General features: G+C 29.1%; 1 protein-coding gene and 1 pseudogene across 1 annotated transcript in view; one reads left to right on the top strand and one right to left on the bottom strand.

Annotated features, from left to right (window-relative positions):
- Nucleotides 1-17,417, bottom strand: part of LOC123207320 (probable LRR receptor-like serine/threonine-protein kinase At1g53430) — an 83,156-nt gene that overhangs the window by 44,241 nt on the left and 21,498 nt on the right. The gene's annotated exons all lie outside the window — the stretch shown is intronic.
- On the top strand, nucleotides 6,581-8,962 carry LOC123207314 (annotated as a pseudogene).

The raw sequence follows: 17,417 nt of genomic DNA, 5'->3' as shown, positions 1-17,417 counted from the left end.
TTATAAAATATATTGGAGGTAATAGGAAATTGATTAAAATTCCAGAATACACATATTCAAAGAATTAATCCAAATAGTGAGCGACAAGTGTAATATAGATCGAATGATTAACAGATATACAATCGAAGAGTTATATTTATCGGGATTAATAGTACTAACATCTACTCGAGTGGTCGATGTCATCTTTGGATCTCCCATCGGTAGAGCCTCAAAATCGTCAAGCCTCTGTGACAATATTGTTGAAAACTCGTTAACAGGCATTCAATCAACAATTGATGAATTCGAATATAACATTTATAAAGGACGTTACAATTACCTAAACCATAGAAGGTGCCATCGGAAAGATCTTATGCAATGATATGTCATCGCCGATATCGAAAGTTAATATAGGATCTTCTCAGGATGGTCTTTCATCAAACAACTGAAGCTGTAATAATTTCAACATTCACGAGTTAACAAAAGATTAAAATTTATATCAAAAATATCATTTCTAATATACTCGAAGCAGTTAGCACTCACATCGACAACAGGTGGAGACGAGAATGTCATGGCCCTTATCAATAGTCTGGCACCATCGTCCCGAGAAGATTGTAACAACACATACAATTATTATAAGGTTTATATCATTGCGTATATAAATAGATGAAATATCTAGTAAATTATTAACTTTTTCACCTTTCGTCCAGTATCTATATGGTGATGAGATCGTCCGTCCTTCGTACAAGTTGTTGCAAAAATTGCCAGAGAAAATCAAAGTTGCTGAGTGCTCGAAAATGCGAATTTGAAATTTCTGTTTTCGTGTGTTTGGCAGTGATGTGCGTGGTTATGGCCGATTTTGATATGAGGGGCATTTTCATCTCTTCACAATTTTGGGGTAGTTTTGTTTTGCCCCCTTATCTTTGGGGCAATTTAATTAATTTCCCTTTATTATATCGCATTTATTAATAGTATTATCATTCAATAATTGAGAAATTAAAAATATTTCATTACCATACATTAATAAAAATTCTAAACGATAAAATTATATGTATATATTTTTTATATACAATTTAAATACAAAAATAATGTGTCATTATGTGATTGAATGATTTTAAATTAATAATAAAGTAATATCTATAGTTATTAATATTCTACGATATACAATATGTATCATATGATAAAAAGTGAAAAATAATATGTATTATAAAGTGTATCGAATTAATACAATACAGTAGACATATCATTCAATACAATAAGTATCTTATGATATGATACATATTATTGATATGAATCAGTATACCTTTTTAGATAAAATGATGAAATAGTACACATGTATATGAAAAATTTTAAATTTTCAATGGTGTTTTTGATATTTTTTAAAATGACTATGTGTCAATTAAATTTTTTTATTATTTTTTTAATATTTTATTATTCTAGTTTTTACAAACTGTATTATATAATACGATACAATATTCAATATAAAATACAAAAAATCAAATTTTCAATGCACAATATGATCGTGATTCAACTAACATGATAACACCAAATTACATGATGATGTATTATATACATATCTGAATTATATATAAAAAAATATGTACATATAGACTAGGTCAAAGTCTGAGAGTTGTATAATATTAGGTATATAGTAAGGGGATGTGCATACGGAGATTATGAAATTAGTTAGATGTTGACATTTATAATAAAATTTCCAATGAAAAAAATTTTATTTTTGAAAAATCAATTGAAATATATGAAAATTAAAATAATTTATGAAAAAAATAAAATAACAGAGTAATATTATGTATATACATTTTTGAGTATATAAACTGGTATATATATAATATATTATTATGTAATTAGGGGTTAATTATTATTCATTTAAAGAAAAACTTGTTATAAATAAAATACAATTTACACAACAAACAACAATTTTGTTTGGTTGTTTTGTTTATGATTAAGTAATTAGGTGATATATTCTCTATATTTTTTGCTATGTGGACTGGTCATTGTCCTCAAATGATTTCAAGTTCTTGCAAGCTTTGTTTGTTTGTAGTTTTGTGTTAACATTCCTACGGTTAGGTCAAGCTTGGGTTGTCCTTAAGGTCCCTTTTGAGAGTTGCTTTGTTTTTATTGTTAATATACACATTTAATTATAAAAAAAAAACAATTCTACAAAGATTAGAATGTGTTTCCTAATAGAAATTGTATATATTCATTATTCTATAAACATATGATCTTAAAGATCAAATAGTTCATTAGAGAGAGAAAAAAGTGAGAACATATAAAATTTGTCTACATGTAAGGGAGTAATAGGAAACACTTTTTTGGATATCATGAAAAGAGTTGTGATCTTAATAAATACAGAAGAGAACAACAAAAGCATTAGCATTTTGAACAAAGAGATCACCATAAACGGCCATAAACTCAAGGGATATTTATATATGCAATTAAATATAAATTTAAAGACTTATATTCACCATGCATATTTTGTTGCAGAATAGTTTTCACTTCCTTCGTCAAACCAATGAAGCCTCATTTGTCTACAAAGATGTTACAACACTACCAATTATCAAGAAGGTATTAGAGAGTCTCATAGCCGCTGGTTTGTGTGATTGAATGAATGTGTGCGTGAATTTAGAGAGAAAATTTCTCTCTTTCCTTGTCAGAAATGACAAGATTATTTGTGGGTAATGAGAATGGTCTCACTCTATATGATCCATCTCATAACCCTAATTTACACAATTTCATTCCACCTTTAACTTTTGGGTTATTATACTTTGACCTCAAACTTTTAATCTCGTAATATGACACAAGGTGATTTACTCTTTATGTAATTAACTCAGACCTTCTAAGTCATCTACAAAAAAGTCTAAAGAAAAACCCAATAGTTGGTGGCTAACCTTGTAACTGTCGTTAGAATCAAAACCTAAAATTAATCAAAGCCACCAAAGGTGCTATACTTGTCACCAACATTGCCAATCATCAAGCTCTTAGCATCATTGTATCAAATAATCTTCTATCATCACTCGTCATCTTTGTTGTCAATCCTCACAGCTAAAATTTGCAACTAGAACTTAGAAAAGTCTATTAGTCGATGGAAGAAGGCATGAAGAATTAAAGATTTAGAAATTGTCATAGAGCATTCATCAAGCTAGGTTTTAGGATTCTAGAATTAGGGATTTTCGAGTCTTCAACTTTGATATTTCATGTTTCCATTTCTTTCGATGGAACATTGTTGTTTTAACTTATTTTATTAAATTTTGATTATATCTTTTTGTTTGCATTGTTCATTCAACTATCCTTTGACTAGGCTTTAACCTGTGAACCAATGCAAAATCGTCAGTCTAACTACAAGTCAAAGCGGTTCAAATACTAAATGGTTTTTAAACCATCTTAATTCAGATTTTAAAACCATGATATATACCTCTTCTATGAGTTGATCCATTGGAGTGTACACATTGGAAAGGCAACCCTAATTTTTTAATAAGTCTATCATATAAATTCACAATGCAAAAATATTCTGTGAGTTGATCCATTGTTAAAATTTTGTAGTCATGAGGTAATGAAAGTCCACTTTCAGGCCCAAGCTTATTTTGTCAATCAACCTAAACCCATATTTGAGTAGCTTTATTTATTTTCTTAAGCCGAACAATGGGCAAGCCATTGCTTACTATTATTATGAAGCCAAAGGGCTTATTCCCACCCAAGATTTTATGCATATCCAAGGTCTCACCCACGAGGTTTCAAAAATTTAAATATCCACCTATGGGTTGTTAACCTTAACCAAAACCGTTAGTTATAAAGAGTGAAATCATTTTCATCAGACAAACCTACTTCGATGGAAAGGCCGACAACCAAAAAAGAAGATGCTAGGGTGGCTGGTTGTTAGGGGCAACAAATTCTTGTTGCTGAAGAATGAAGAAAAAACTTTAGGGGAAAAAGTGAATTTTTCAAACTTTTGGATAGGGGGAAGTTATTAATTTTCCAAATTATAGAGGGAAAATTATATAAACTCTTAACTTTTAGGGTTTAATGATAAAATAACAATTTTACCTCTCTAACTGATGGTTGAGGTTAACAACCCATAGATGAGTGTTTTGATTTTTAAAAGGCCAAACGACTATTTCCCAGCCAAAGTATCCTCTAATCTCAAGTTTTCACCACTTAACTTTGAAAATCCCAAACATTCATTTATGAATGGATAAAATTAACTGTTTTAAGGGTAAAATCATTATTGTATCTATAATATTAAAAATAAACTAAATTTTAATCTCTTTTTTCTCCCCTAAACCTTAAAAATAAAAGTTTCCCCCTAACCCAAGTTTTGAAAAAAGAAAGTTTCCCTTTAGGGTTTAGTCTTTAAATCTCTGATGTCAAATCTAACGCCATCGTCGGTGATAAATATCTCTCGATGCCTCCTCTCCCTCTAGCGGCCAAGCTTCTCTCATTTGGAAGGTTGTACAGTGTCCATTGACGCTAAAACTAAACCTTAGCTTCATTGAGAAGACAAAGACGATTTCGATGAAGATGAGAGATCTCATCTTCGTTGGGAAGTCTCCTGCTGGGATTAGGACTATCAGTCGAAGGTGAAGATGGTGAGAGAGCAACCGCCAGAGGAAGAGAAAAGAGATGTCGCTGGAGAAGCACCGAAGATGGCGTTGGTGTTTGAAAACTAAACCTTAAGGGTGGAAATGTTATTTTTTTAAAATTTGGCCTATGGGGGAAATTGTTAGTTTTAGGGTTTAGGAGGAAAAAAGAAACAAAATTTTAAGGGGTTAGAGTTTTGTTAATTTTAATCACTCTAGGGTAGGTAAATAGGATTTTCAAATTTAATAGGTGGAAACCTAAGATAAAAGGATGCTTTAGGTGGAAAATAGTCCTTTGGCCATTTTAAAGCCCTGTAAATGAGACTTTGAGAATGCATCAAAACTTGGGTGGTAATAAGTCCTTTGACCTTATTACTATTATCATAAAAGAAACATGTGCTACTATTGAAGATCTAAAGATCCTTGATCGATCATATTCTAGTTTCCAATTACTACTTAATAATATATTTTTTTTTATATATCTTAAGTGTTAATAATTATTTTTGTTATTTCAATATTCAATTTAACGTATAAGTTTGAAATGTGTTTTTCAAATTAATAAAATTATGTATACAAATAATATATATAATTTTATATACAAATGATGATATATCACTATGTGATTAAATGTTATTTTATCTGTAATTTAAAACTACCTAATCACATTATAACATGTCATTATTTATATACAAAATTATACAATTTATTTGTATACATAACACTACTCTTTTTAGATTACGAAGATGAATAAAAACTTAATGTAATGAAATTGTCCTATAAATGGAATGTATTTATGGTTACATATAAATTATTTCCTAAACTAAGGTCTAACTATGTACCAAGATAAAGTTGGCTGACCAATTTAATCAACAAACAGTGGGAATTCTCCAAATATGTAGGAACTTTCCTTAAGCAATTTAATTGTCCAAATTCATTTGTAAAACTACAAGAAAAAAGGAAAGGAAAAAAAACTGGAAAATGAATAGAAAGGAAGGCTTTCCTTTGAAGAAAAAAATTTCCCAATTAGAAAAATGTTAAAATACAATAAAGAATCATCTCATGAGGCGTTTGGTTTGGGTAATGTTTTATTACCAAAATAGAAAGATTACCTTGAAGATAGATTACTTAGAAGATTACTGGGTATAAATGATTACTATGTTTGATAAAATTTGATAGGTATAAATAATTATTGTGTTTGGTTAAAGGTAATAAAAGATTACTAGTAAATTATTTTACTTAAATGCCCTTGAATATAATTATTTTTAAATATTTTTTATATTATTTGTCATATTAATTAAAAATAAATTTATTTTTATCTCAAAAAATTAATAAAAATTAATATAATTATAATAAATTCAAGATTACCTCAGTAATCTTTAAATATCTAAGGTGAAGGTGGTAATTAGATTACCATCTATATTACCTGTTACGTCAGCATTGGTAATAGAAGATTACTGTAATATTTTATTACTGACAAACCAAACAAGGGAATAAAAAATAGATTACCAAAATAATCTTAAAAACCGCCAACCAAACGGCCCCTCATTGTCTTGAAGCAAACCCAAAAATCATCACAAAATGGGAAAAAATGGCTATCAAATTTACACCTTTCTCTTTATTAGGGATGACAATAGAAAGGGGCAGGGAGGGGATCTCAATCCTCGTCCCTAGCCCATCCCCATTATGGGGATAAAATGATTCTCCGTCCCCCTCTCATAAAGAAAAACCCCATCTCTGTGAAGAAAAATCATCTTCTTGTACCAACAAGAAAAAAATATTTTCCTTATACCCTCTAAACACAATATTAATATATTAAAAACAAAATTAAGTAAAATTAAAATCAATCCACTATTTTAAATATCACAAATATAATATATTAATCACTTTAATATGTACAATACAAATCTAAATAAATTTGAAAAACATAAATAATTAAAACTATTAAGATATTTTAGTATTTTAAGTAAATATATTAATATAAAAAGACGGGGACAAGAACGGTAAAGGGACGCATGTATCCCCTTTCCTGTTTCTATTAGAAATCTCTTCTCCGTTAAAGTCGAAGAGGGTCGAGGTCCCTAAAGTCAGACCGAAATTGCCATCTCTACTCTATCATTTCTTTTGCTTTTGTTTTCACTATTTCATCAGGTTTTGATCAAGTGGGCGGCCGTGATTTCTTCCAACGAAGTTGGGTTTCTGATGAATCTTATCCTCTTTGCAGCACTTCAACATGTTGTTCAATCAATAAAAAAATTGATTGCCAGAAAAATGGTCGGCCGGATAAACTCTATCTCAAATATAAATGGAAGCCCACGTCTTGTTCACTGCCAAGGTGCTCTTGTTTTATCATATTTTCATGCACAATTTTACTGGGGGTTAAGAAGAGTTATCTGACTCTTTTAGGTTTGAAAATTTTGAGTTACCTTTTTGTATAAAAAATAAATATTTTAATACTTTTAGTCTTAAAAAATTACTAATTTAATATATTAAAAATATTAAAATAATTTTTAAAATTTTACATTATCTTTTTTAAATTTCATCATTTCTTGATTGATCTCTTATAATTTTTCTTTTATTCAATTTTAACCCTTCGGATTATATCTTTGAATCCATCACTGATTTTACATACAAATTAAAATTCTTTAATGTCATAATAATAATTGTAGTGCAGATTCGATAGCCAAGATTTTGTGAGGAGGTTTGAAGGGAAGAAAATACTGTTCGTGGGGGACTCTCTGAGCAGGAATCAATGGCAGTCACTCAATTGCATGCTTTATGCTTCAGTACCTCAGTCAAATTACACATTTGGTGTACAAAATGGTCTCTCTACTTTCACTTTACCGGTATGTATAATTATGGTTTTTAAAATTAGATTAAGGCGGTCGGTCTAACCAGTTTAATCATCACCGGTTAGCCAGACCGATTTTGATTTAATTAAAAACAAGTTTTGCAGTTAAACCGAATTGGAGCAAATTGATTTGGGGTTTAAACCGTTTAAATCATTTAAGTTAATTGAACTGGATAAAAAAATAGATTTAACCTAGTTAACATAAGATGATTTTATTTGCATAAACTTATTTTGATATTAAAATAAGTCGTATTATATAATTAATGACAAATTATATGAGGTTATTTTAAATATTATTTTTTAATAGCTAACCGATCTGACTACTGATTAGACTGGACCACCCCCTCCAACGGGTTAACGTTTGATCTCATTTTGAAAACATTGTATATATGTAAGATTATATGCATGCGTCTTGATGGGGAAAAATTTTAACCTATTAGATGATTTATTCATAATCGATTTAGCTATATTTCATAATTTAATTGTGGATTAATATTTTTAATATAATTGTTTATACGAGGAATTTTTTTATTTAAAATTTATGAATAATATGATACATTTGAGTGATGATGTCTAAACAAATGTATACGTGAAACTTGCAGGATTATGACATTTCAATAAAATTAGATTTTAAACCATTTCTATTAGATTTAGTGATTGAAAAGATTGGGAGGGTTCTCAAGCTCGACTCAATTAAAAATGGCAATGCATGGAAAGGATATGACATGCTCATCTTCAATACTTATCGTTGGTGGCTCCATACAAGAACCCTACAAAAATACGTAATCCATCTCTAAGTAAAAATAAAACTATATGTATAAATAAATTTTACTAACGTATCCATACAAATTGATGTGACAGATGAGACTATATTCAAGAAGGGAATAACATTTAGAAATATATGGATCGATTGGTTGCCCTCAAAAAGGGACTTACTACTTGGTCAAAATGGGTTGACTCTTCCATTGATCCTTCCATCACCAAAGTTTTCTATCAAGGCATTTCTCCTACCCACTACAAGTAGGCTCTTTAATAGTTAATGAGTAATGTTATATATATCTATTTTTAAATATATAAATGAATATATATGTGATGTATCCTCATATAATTGGATGTTACTTTATCTTTAATTCACAATCATTTAATGACACATCAAAAGTGTATTTATTTATATACTTAAAATGAGTACACGATATTTTACTGTTATTCTTGAATTGTAATCTCACTCTTTCATACCATTGGTTTATCCCAGTGGGCAAGAGTGGAATGAAGGGACCTCAGCAAGCTGCAAGCACCAAACTCAGCCCGCAAGTGGTTCAACATATCTGGCAGGTCCACTGCCTGCGGTGGCCATCGTGAAGGATCTATTGAGCAAAATGTCGAAGCCAGTGAGTTTGCTGGATGTAACAACACTATCCCGGTTTAGAAACGATGGGCATCCTTCTGTGTATGGACCTGTTGGCCAGAAGGACTGTGGCCATTGGTGTCTTGCTGGTGTTCCTGTACTTGGGATGAGATTTTATATGCAATTCTTGTCACTTCATGAACCAGTAGTAATTAAATTATAAAATAGTGAAATATAAGATTTGAAATTCAGAAATATTTCTGTTTTTATCATACATGATTGAGAATTAATTATTATCTAAACATAGAAAATCTTTCCAACATGTCTCATAATTTTCATAATTGATACAGAGAACTAAGGGTATTTGTTTGTTTACAACAAGGAAAGCACTTTTGATATATAACATGAGTACATAAATGATGTCATTATGTAATTAGATAATTTTAAATAAAAAATAAAGTAACATATAATCACATGATGACATATTATTTGTGTATTTAAATTGTGTACTAAAAATATGTGTACATAATATTGCTATTTCCCCTTGAATAAAATAGTGTATATATTTTTGATACGTAATTTGGATATATAAATGATGTGTCATAATGTGATTAAATGATTTTGAATAAAAAATAAAGTAACACCTAATCATATGATGACATATCATTGTGTATACATAATATTGTTCTTTCCCCTTTAATAAAACTATGTGTATATATTTTTAATATATAATTTGGGTATACAAATGATGTGTCATTATATAATTGGATGATTTTAAATAAAAATAAAGTAACACTCAATCATATGATGATATATCATTTGAGTTTCCAAATTATGTACCAAAAGTGTGTACGCATGATATTGCTCTTTTCCCTTTAATAAAACTATACATATATATTTTTGTACACAATTTGGATACATAAATAATATGTTATTATGTGATTTGATGATTTTAAATTAAAATAAAGTAACATTCAATCACGTGATAACACATTATTTATATATCTAAATTTTGTATTAAAAATATATATACATAATATTACTCTTAATGATCTATAGTACTATAACCTTGAGATTTTTGTCAATTAGTTTAAATCTTACGTTTAAAATAGTAGGATTTGCTCTAATGAAAATGAGAATTGACCCTTCCAAAGCAACGCCAAGGCACCAGAGGAAAGAGACTTCTCATAAGCAAAAATAAGGTTAAGAGATTTCGATCTATTTCACCGAGGAGGTCACTAGCACAAGGAGGTTATGCTTCATTTGTAGATGCTTTGAAAGAGGATGATAGTACATATGACTGACAAAATTATGGATTATGTGAAGACCCATTATTTAGACGAACTATGCATGGGGCTTGTGGGAAAGGCCCGTGAGCCAACCCATAAAAATTTAAAAAATTTAAAAAATTAAAAAATATATAAATAATTAATTTTACATGGTCTTGCAAAAAGGGCGTTATTGTCATTTTCTGGATTTTGCTTTTGAACAAGTATAATTTACAAATTTGCTGGTCTTAGCTTGACACAATCCGTGAGCTTGAGGGGCTGCACCAAAATAAGTCATGTCATGGCCTAACCTAACCTATAGATGTATTTATCAATGAAATATAAAGAATATAAGAAGAAGATGCACAAGGAAAGAACATAAGAAAAAAAAAGTGATATTTTCTTATTTATTCATGATATAAAGGACTCCCAAAAACTTTGTGATATCAAATGTTTGATGGTAAATTAAATTCATAAGAAGGGGAATTAATTGCCATTATAACAAAGAAGTTATAGAATGAAAACGATTGGTGTACATGGAATGCAAAGGGATGAATGTCATTTGATAGAAAGAGTTGAGGGATTAAAATGATAATTTAGATTTGATCTAAGTGATTTGAGTTTGAATTCACTCTTAAATGAAACGAACTAAATCAGAGTAAACTGTTTAGGTGGTACTCTTCATTATAAAGACAAATTCAAAGTCAATCCGAATATTCAAATTTGAGTTGATTTGGATCAAATATAAGGTTAAATTATTTTTGAGTTAAATTCGAGTTTCAACTTATTGATTTGATCGAATCTACTATAATAAAGATATCAAGAAAAATATATTTATCTATTTTGAGTATATACTCAATATGTGTTATTATGTAATTGAGTGATTTTGAATTAAACTAAACCTAAAGAGATCTATTAAACAAATTAAACCGGGAATTTTGAACGCAACCCGTGACAAAGTCAAACCTCCGAACCCCGGAATCTGAACCAATCTCATTTCTCGTCACGCGTGACTCTCACGAATTCTATAATCCAACAAAAAATGTCATCAAATCTCCTCCGGTTCCTTCTGTACTGTTCTGACATTCGAATTTTCTCCAGAAATTCCACAAATCCAAATTCACTCTTCTCAACTGCAAAAACACTAACTTTAGTTACAACTTAAATCACAATAAAATGTTGTCAATTCGGACAGCCGTGCTGTTCCATCGATACAGGGAGCGCGGTATCGGAGGCCATGAGCTTGATGCAATCAGATGCTTCCACGTCACAGTCTGCTTTGCTGAGAACATCGTGATCTTCGTCTTAAGCTCTCCGATTTTGCTTTCTGGTTTGTCTACTTCAGGAATTGCCACAGCGTTCTTCCTCGGCACTCTTACGTGGCACGCTTTTAGACCCTCTGGATTTTTTCTTGTAGCTACATTTTCGTTATCGTTAGGGGCTGCTAGACAAATCAAATCAAACAGTAAAATTATGTATAGAATTATATATATAAATATTAATAAATCATTACGTAATTAGATATTTTTTTATTTTTTATTTTTAATTATCTAATTACATGATGATACGATGTTATTTTTACATAAAATTATACTCATAATATTATTTCAACCAAAATAGATGAAATTGAATAAAAAACCAATTAATAGGTTTATCAATTATGATTTTGGTTTGCTTTTTTGGCATTTTTTAATTAAAAAAAGAAGTGAACGTCGATTCATCAATGCTTGTTCACGAAAAAGGAACGTTGTTTCATAAGTTATTCAATGTTGAACAGCCCTGCTCCAAAAGTCGTTCACAATTTTATTAAGTATAAGATAAAAATGAACAATAAAAAATGAAACACCTCTAAAACTTTATAGTTTGCTCCGGACAAAAACAATATTTTTCCGATGTCCATTCATCTTTCTACCCATATTAAATCAAACTTGGTTTTGAAGAGTTTCAAAAGGAAACACTAGTTTAAGGTAAATTCAAGCACTCAATTTCGACAATGTTTTAAAGTTAAAATAATCTAAAAATAACAATAGTAAACTAATCTTCAATGATATTTAGTCCTCCCTCACAATTCTTGTCAACCAGCTAACCAATCATGAGAAACCCTAGCATCTTGGACCAATTTTAATTTTCAACTTATATCAATAAAACTTGTCTTGTATTATCTCGTAGTTATTAATAGTATTATCCTTCAATAATTGAGAAATTAAACATATTTTATTACAATACACTAGTAAAAAGTTTAAGCAATAAAATTATGTGTTTATATTTTTAGTATATAATTTAGGTATACAGATAATATATTTTTATATGATTGGATGATTTTGAATCAACAATAAAGTAACACTTATAGTTATCAGTATCTTATAATACACAATATGTATCATATGATATAGATAAAAAAAAAATATGTATCATTATATATATCAAATTAATACTATATAGTAGATATATTATACAATATAATATGTATCCTACGATATGATACATATTATCGATATGAAGTGATACACTTTTTTAAAGAAAATGATTGAGTAATACAAATATATAAGAGAAATTTTAAATTTTCAATAGTATTTTTGATATTTTTATAATGATAATGTGTCAATTAAAATTCTTTTAAAAACTGTATTATTCTATTTTTTGAAAATCATATTATATGATATGATATAATACTCGATACATGATAAAAAAAATTAGGTTTTCGATACATGATATGATACATGATTCGACTAATATAGTAATACTCAATTATATGATGATATCTCATTTACATATTTAAATTATATACTAAAAATATGTATACATAAACTTGCTCAAAGTTTGAGAGTTGTATAATATTTGGTATATCATAAGGGGATGTGCATACGGAGAAAATGAAATTAGTTAGATGGGGAGACTTGTAATTTACGATAAAACCTTAGAATTGAGCTGGATATAATTCAAAGAAAATAAATTTTATTTTTAAAGAATCAATTGAAATATATGAAAATTAAAATAATTTATGAAAAAAATAAAATAATAGAGGAATGTCATACATATATAAGTATATAAACGGATATATATATATAATGTATTATTATGTAAATGGGTATTAACTTTTCATTAATTTAAAATCCCTTAATAATATGATGACTTATCATCTATATATCTATTTATGTATTAAAAAATGTACATATATAATTTTATTAAAAATACCAACAAAGATAACTTCAGTGGTAAAAAATGATGTTTCACGCAAGGATTTAAAAACCAAATCGGACTAGTCGGTTGAATCGGTTGGTCCGTGAACCGACACTGTAGTCGAGTTCTGTTGAAGGCAAACCCGTTTTGGGGCAGAAATCGGGTTGGACTGCTGTTGGCTGCATATAAAACACTATTTTTCTTTTTTCCTCTTCCTTGCAGTGCACGCAGACGTAGTTCTCAGTTGCTACAGCCGACGAATTTCCTGTTCCTTGCCAACGACAATTTAAATATGACGACGCTATCGCCAAAGGGTGTTTGTTTGCAGGCTCACAAGGCAGCAGTTTCACGACTATATTTGTAAATTTCACGGCAAACTCGCCGTCATCAGATGATGGCTGACGACGGTGAGTTTCCATTGTTGTTGTGACCGACGACTTCTCAGGCAATGACGGGAAGCTGGTGTTTTGTAAGGCCTTGTAAACTCTTTGGTGGATCAATTGCTTAAGGCTGTGAAAACTTTTGAAAGTTTCAAATTTAAAACTGCATGTTATGAGTTTATGTTTGTACAGTGAAGCGAACTGAAACAATATAAAAAGATAAAAATTGAATTGAAACAAGGGAGTGATCCTTGGTTTATATAATATAATAGGTCAATTTATATAAACAAATATAAATTCTCAATTAGAAAATATTAATTGACTTATTATTAATTTGTAATTTTATATTACGAATTTATAATTTTATTATGCATTTGTATTGAATGTCTGGATTGAATGTATTTCATTCGTAATGTGGTTAGTTTCTAAGAATTTGAAAGTTGAATATCAGTCTTCTGTGATACCCTATTTACATATAATGAACTAATATATAACAATTTATAACGAATATTATTATAAATAATAAATATTGAAATTCAAATTACGAATGTATGGAGATATGTGTTGTGATCAAATTATGAATATTGTTATTTAGAATGAATGTATGGAGTTACGTATGTTGAAATTCTATAGTTGAATTAAATAATAAAAGTGATTATGAGTTTTTGAGTATTTGACTTTCACATAACAAATATTGATGATATTAAATTTTAAAATTAAAAGTTATACTTTAAGGTTTAGGGTTTAGGGTTTGAGGTTTAGAGTTTAGGGTTTATAAAAGTTTTTATTTTAAATGCTCAATATATATTTTATATTAAATGAATATATATATATATATATATATATATATATATATAAATTGGTATTTTGATTTTATTGTTATTTTTATATGCAACAGATAAATAAAGTGGGAGTATGTCCTCATCTGGATCTGAAGTTTCTTCAACACCATGTCGAGTGAAAGGTGATATACTTAGGCACATGTTTTTGAGAGTATAGATGAGAATAAAAAGAAGATGTTGAAGTGTTTATATTGTGGTAAGACAACTAGAGGCAGTAGGATATATAGAATGAAGCAGCATTTGACCTGAAAAAAAGGGGATGTTGGTCCATGCACTAAAGTTCCTCATGATGTTAGATATCAAATGGTTAATGCATTAGATGAGATTGCAACGAAAAATAAAGAAAAACAAGAATTTCGTACGCATGCAACTCCTTTTGGTGCTACTATACCTCTATTTGAGGGTGATATTATAATTAAAGAATTTGAAGAGTTATCTCTTCCTATGAACATGACTGAAGGTAATACTTGTATTGGGTCTTCTGGAAAATAAATTAGACTTACAAATGATTCAAAAAGAAAAAGACCGATTGGCGTTGGGGATTTTTTTGCTCCAAGGACTACTAATGGGACTCAACCTTCAATAAAGAGTGTTTTGGCTAGAAAAGAAGCCAAATGGAGAGCCGATATGGTATTGTGAGGTTTTTATATGATGCTTACATCCCTCTTAATGCATTAAATTCTATTTATTTCCAACCTATGTTAGATGCCATTACTGCAATTGGGCCTGGATATAAGCAGTCGACATATCATGAAGCACGAGTGAATTTGTTAAATGATTCAAAGAAGGAAGTGCAATTACTTATTGATAGTTATAAAAAAAATTGGGAAGAAGTTGGTTGTACACTTATGGCTGATGGTTGGACAAATATTTCTAGTAGGTCACTGATAAATTTTTTAGTATATTATCCAAAAGGGATTTGTTTTATCAAATTAGTATATGCATCTAGTGTTGTAAAGGGGGAGGACACATTATTTAGGTTGTTTGAGGAAATAGTATTATGGGTTGGGCCTAAGAGTATTGTCCATTTTGTGACTGATAATGGAGCTAATTACAAAGCAGCTGAAGGATTATTGTCTGAAAAATATAAAAATATTGCTTGGTCACCTTGTGCAGCACACTGTATCAATTTGATTTTGAAAGATATTGGTGAAAAGGATCACATTATTAAAATTTCCAAATTTGCATCTCTTGTGACAAAGTTCATTTATAATCATACATTATTGATAGCTTGGTTGAGAAAGAGAGAAGGATGGAGAGAAATTATACGGCCTGGTGCAATCCGATTTGCTACGACTTTCAACGCATTGCAAAGTCTTTTTGAGCATAAGCATGACTTACAAGTGATGGTCACTAACAGGTTTTTGATTAATTCTAGATATGCAAAGAATAATCAAGGCAAAGAGATTGTGATTATAATTCTAAATAATGATTTTTGGAACGAAATGGGTATAATTGTAAAAGTTGTAGGATCATTGATGCGTTTGCTTCATATTGTAGACTCAAATGAAAGACCTTCATTGGGATATATCTATGATGGAATATGTAGAGCTAGATTGAGGATAAAGAAGTTGTTTAAAAATAAAAAGAAATTCTACAAGCCTTATACTCAAATAATCAAGTTGAGGTGGGATAAGACATTGCGTCGAGGTATTCATGCAGCTGCGTATTACTTGAATCCTGCATTGCAGTATGATCGTGAATCTTTTTGCAAAAATTGAGATATTTTAGGGTTTTCTAGATGTTGTTGAGAGTAAAACATATATGTTTAATGTTAGTAAGGCGAAGTTAGTAGAAGAGAGCAGAATGTTTCGTGAATGTGAAGGGAGTTTCTCACGTTAGCTTGCTATTGAAACATGTAAAACCACACAACCTGACATGAATTTAATCTATATGTTTCTTATGTCTCGATTCTTTTTCTAATTTATAAAATTCTATTACATAATTATTTACATGTTATTTTGTATTAGATGAATGGTGGAGAATATATGGGTACAATACTCCCAATTTATAGAAGTTTGCAATTAAAATTCTTAGTCAAACTTCAACATCTTCAGACTGTGAGCGTAATTGGAGTGTTTTTGAATGCATACACACTAAGAAGAGAAATAGATTGGAGCATCAACATGTAAACGATTTTGTTTTTATCCATTATAACTTACGATTGCAAAATAGATAACACAATTATCAATTATGTTTCATTACACTTATAAATATTTTTATTTAAACTATTTTATCATATTTAATGATTATTTACAACTTTACATATGATTGTGCCCTATATTTAATGGCTATTGGTATAGTGCTCTTTAATCTTTTAATTATTTACTTTTTATCATTTTGGCTATTTATTAGGTTATGTTACAAGAAATCAAATTTTGATCCAATTGATTATGAAAGTATCGATAAAACAGACTTTTGGATAGTAGACGAGGAAGAGGAGTTTGGTGAATTTAATATAGATGAATTAGATCAAATGCTTTATGGAGAGGGATCTATTCCCATCAATAATGATCCAACAAATTATGATTTATCACATAATTTCCCAGGTAAAAACATTTTTTTAGTACTTATACAAATATTTACACTCTTATATAAATGATTGCTTTTTTAAACTGAAAGAAAATAAAATGTTCAATTATAAATTTTATAAATAATACTATTGAAGAAGATAGTGTAAAAGATGAACAATTGATAGAATGTGCAACAGAAGTGATGACATGATCTTTTATCATTAGTGATAATGAAGAATGACTAATTGTTCATTTATTAAATTTTATGTTAAATAAATTATGTTTTTGATATATTTTGTTAAATGTGGAATTGAATATTGTTTGTTTAATAATGGTTATGTTGGTTGGTTGATTTTATATTTTATTTAATGCATAGATTAGATTTTTGATTTGGTTGTGTTCAATTATTAATAGTGCATGTGTTTGTAGAATTGGATTTGTTTAATACATATATTTTGTTTTGATGCAAAGTT

This window comes from Mangifera indica, unplaced genomic scaffold, assembly GCF_011075055.1.
Source record: "Mangifera indica cultivar Alphonso unplaced genomic scaffold, CATAS_Mindica_2.1 Un_0071, whole genome shotgun sequence".
Lineage (NCBI taxonomy): Eukaryota > Viridiplantae > Streptophyta > Magnoliopsida > Sapindales > Anacardiaceae > Mangifera > Mangifera indica.
The sequence above is the reverse complement of the archived record's forward strand: the minus strand, read 5'-3'. Positions and strand labels throughout refer to the sequence as shown.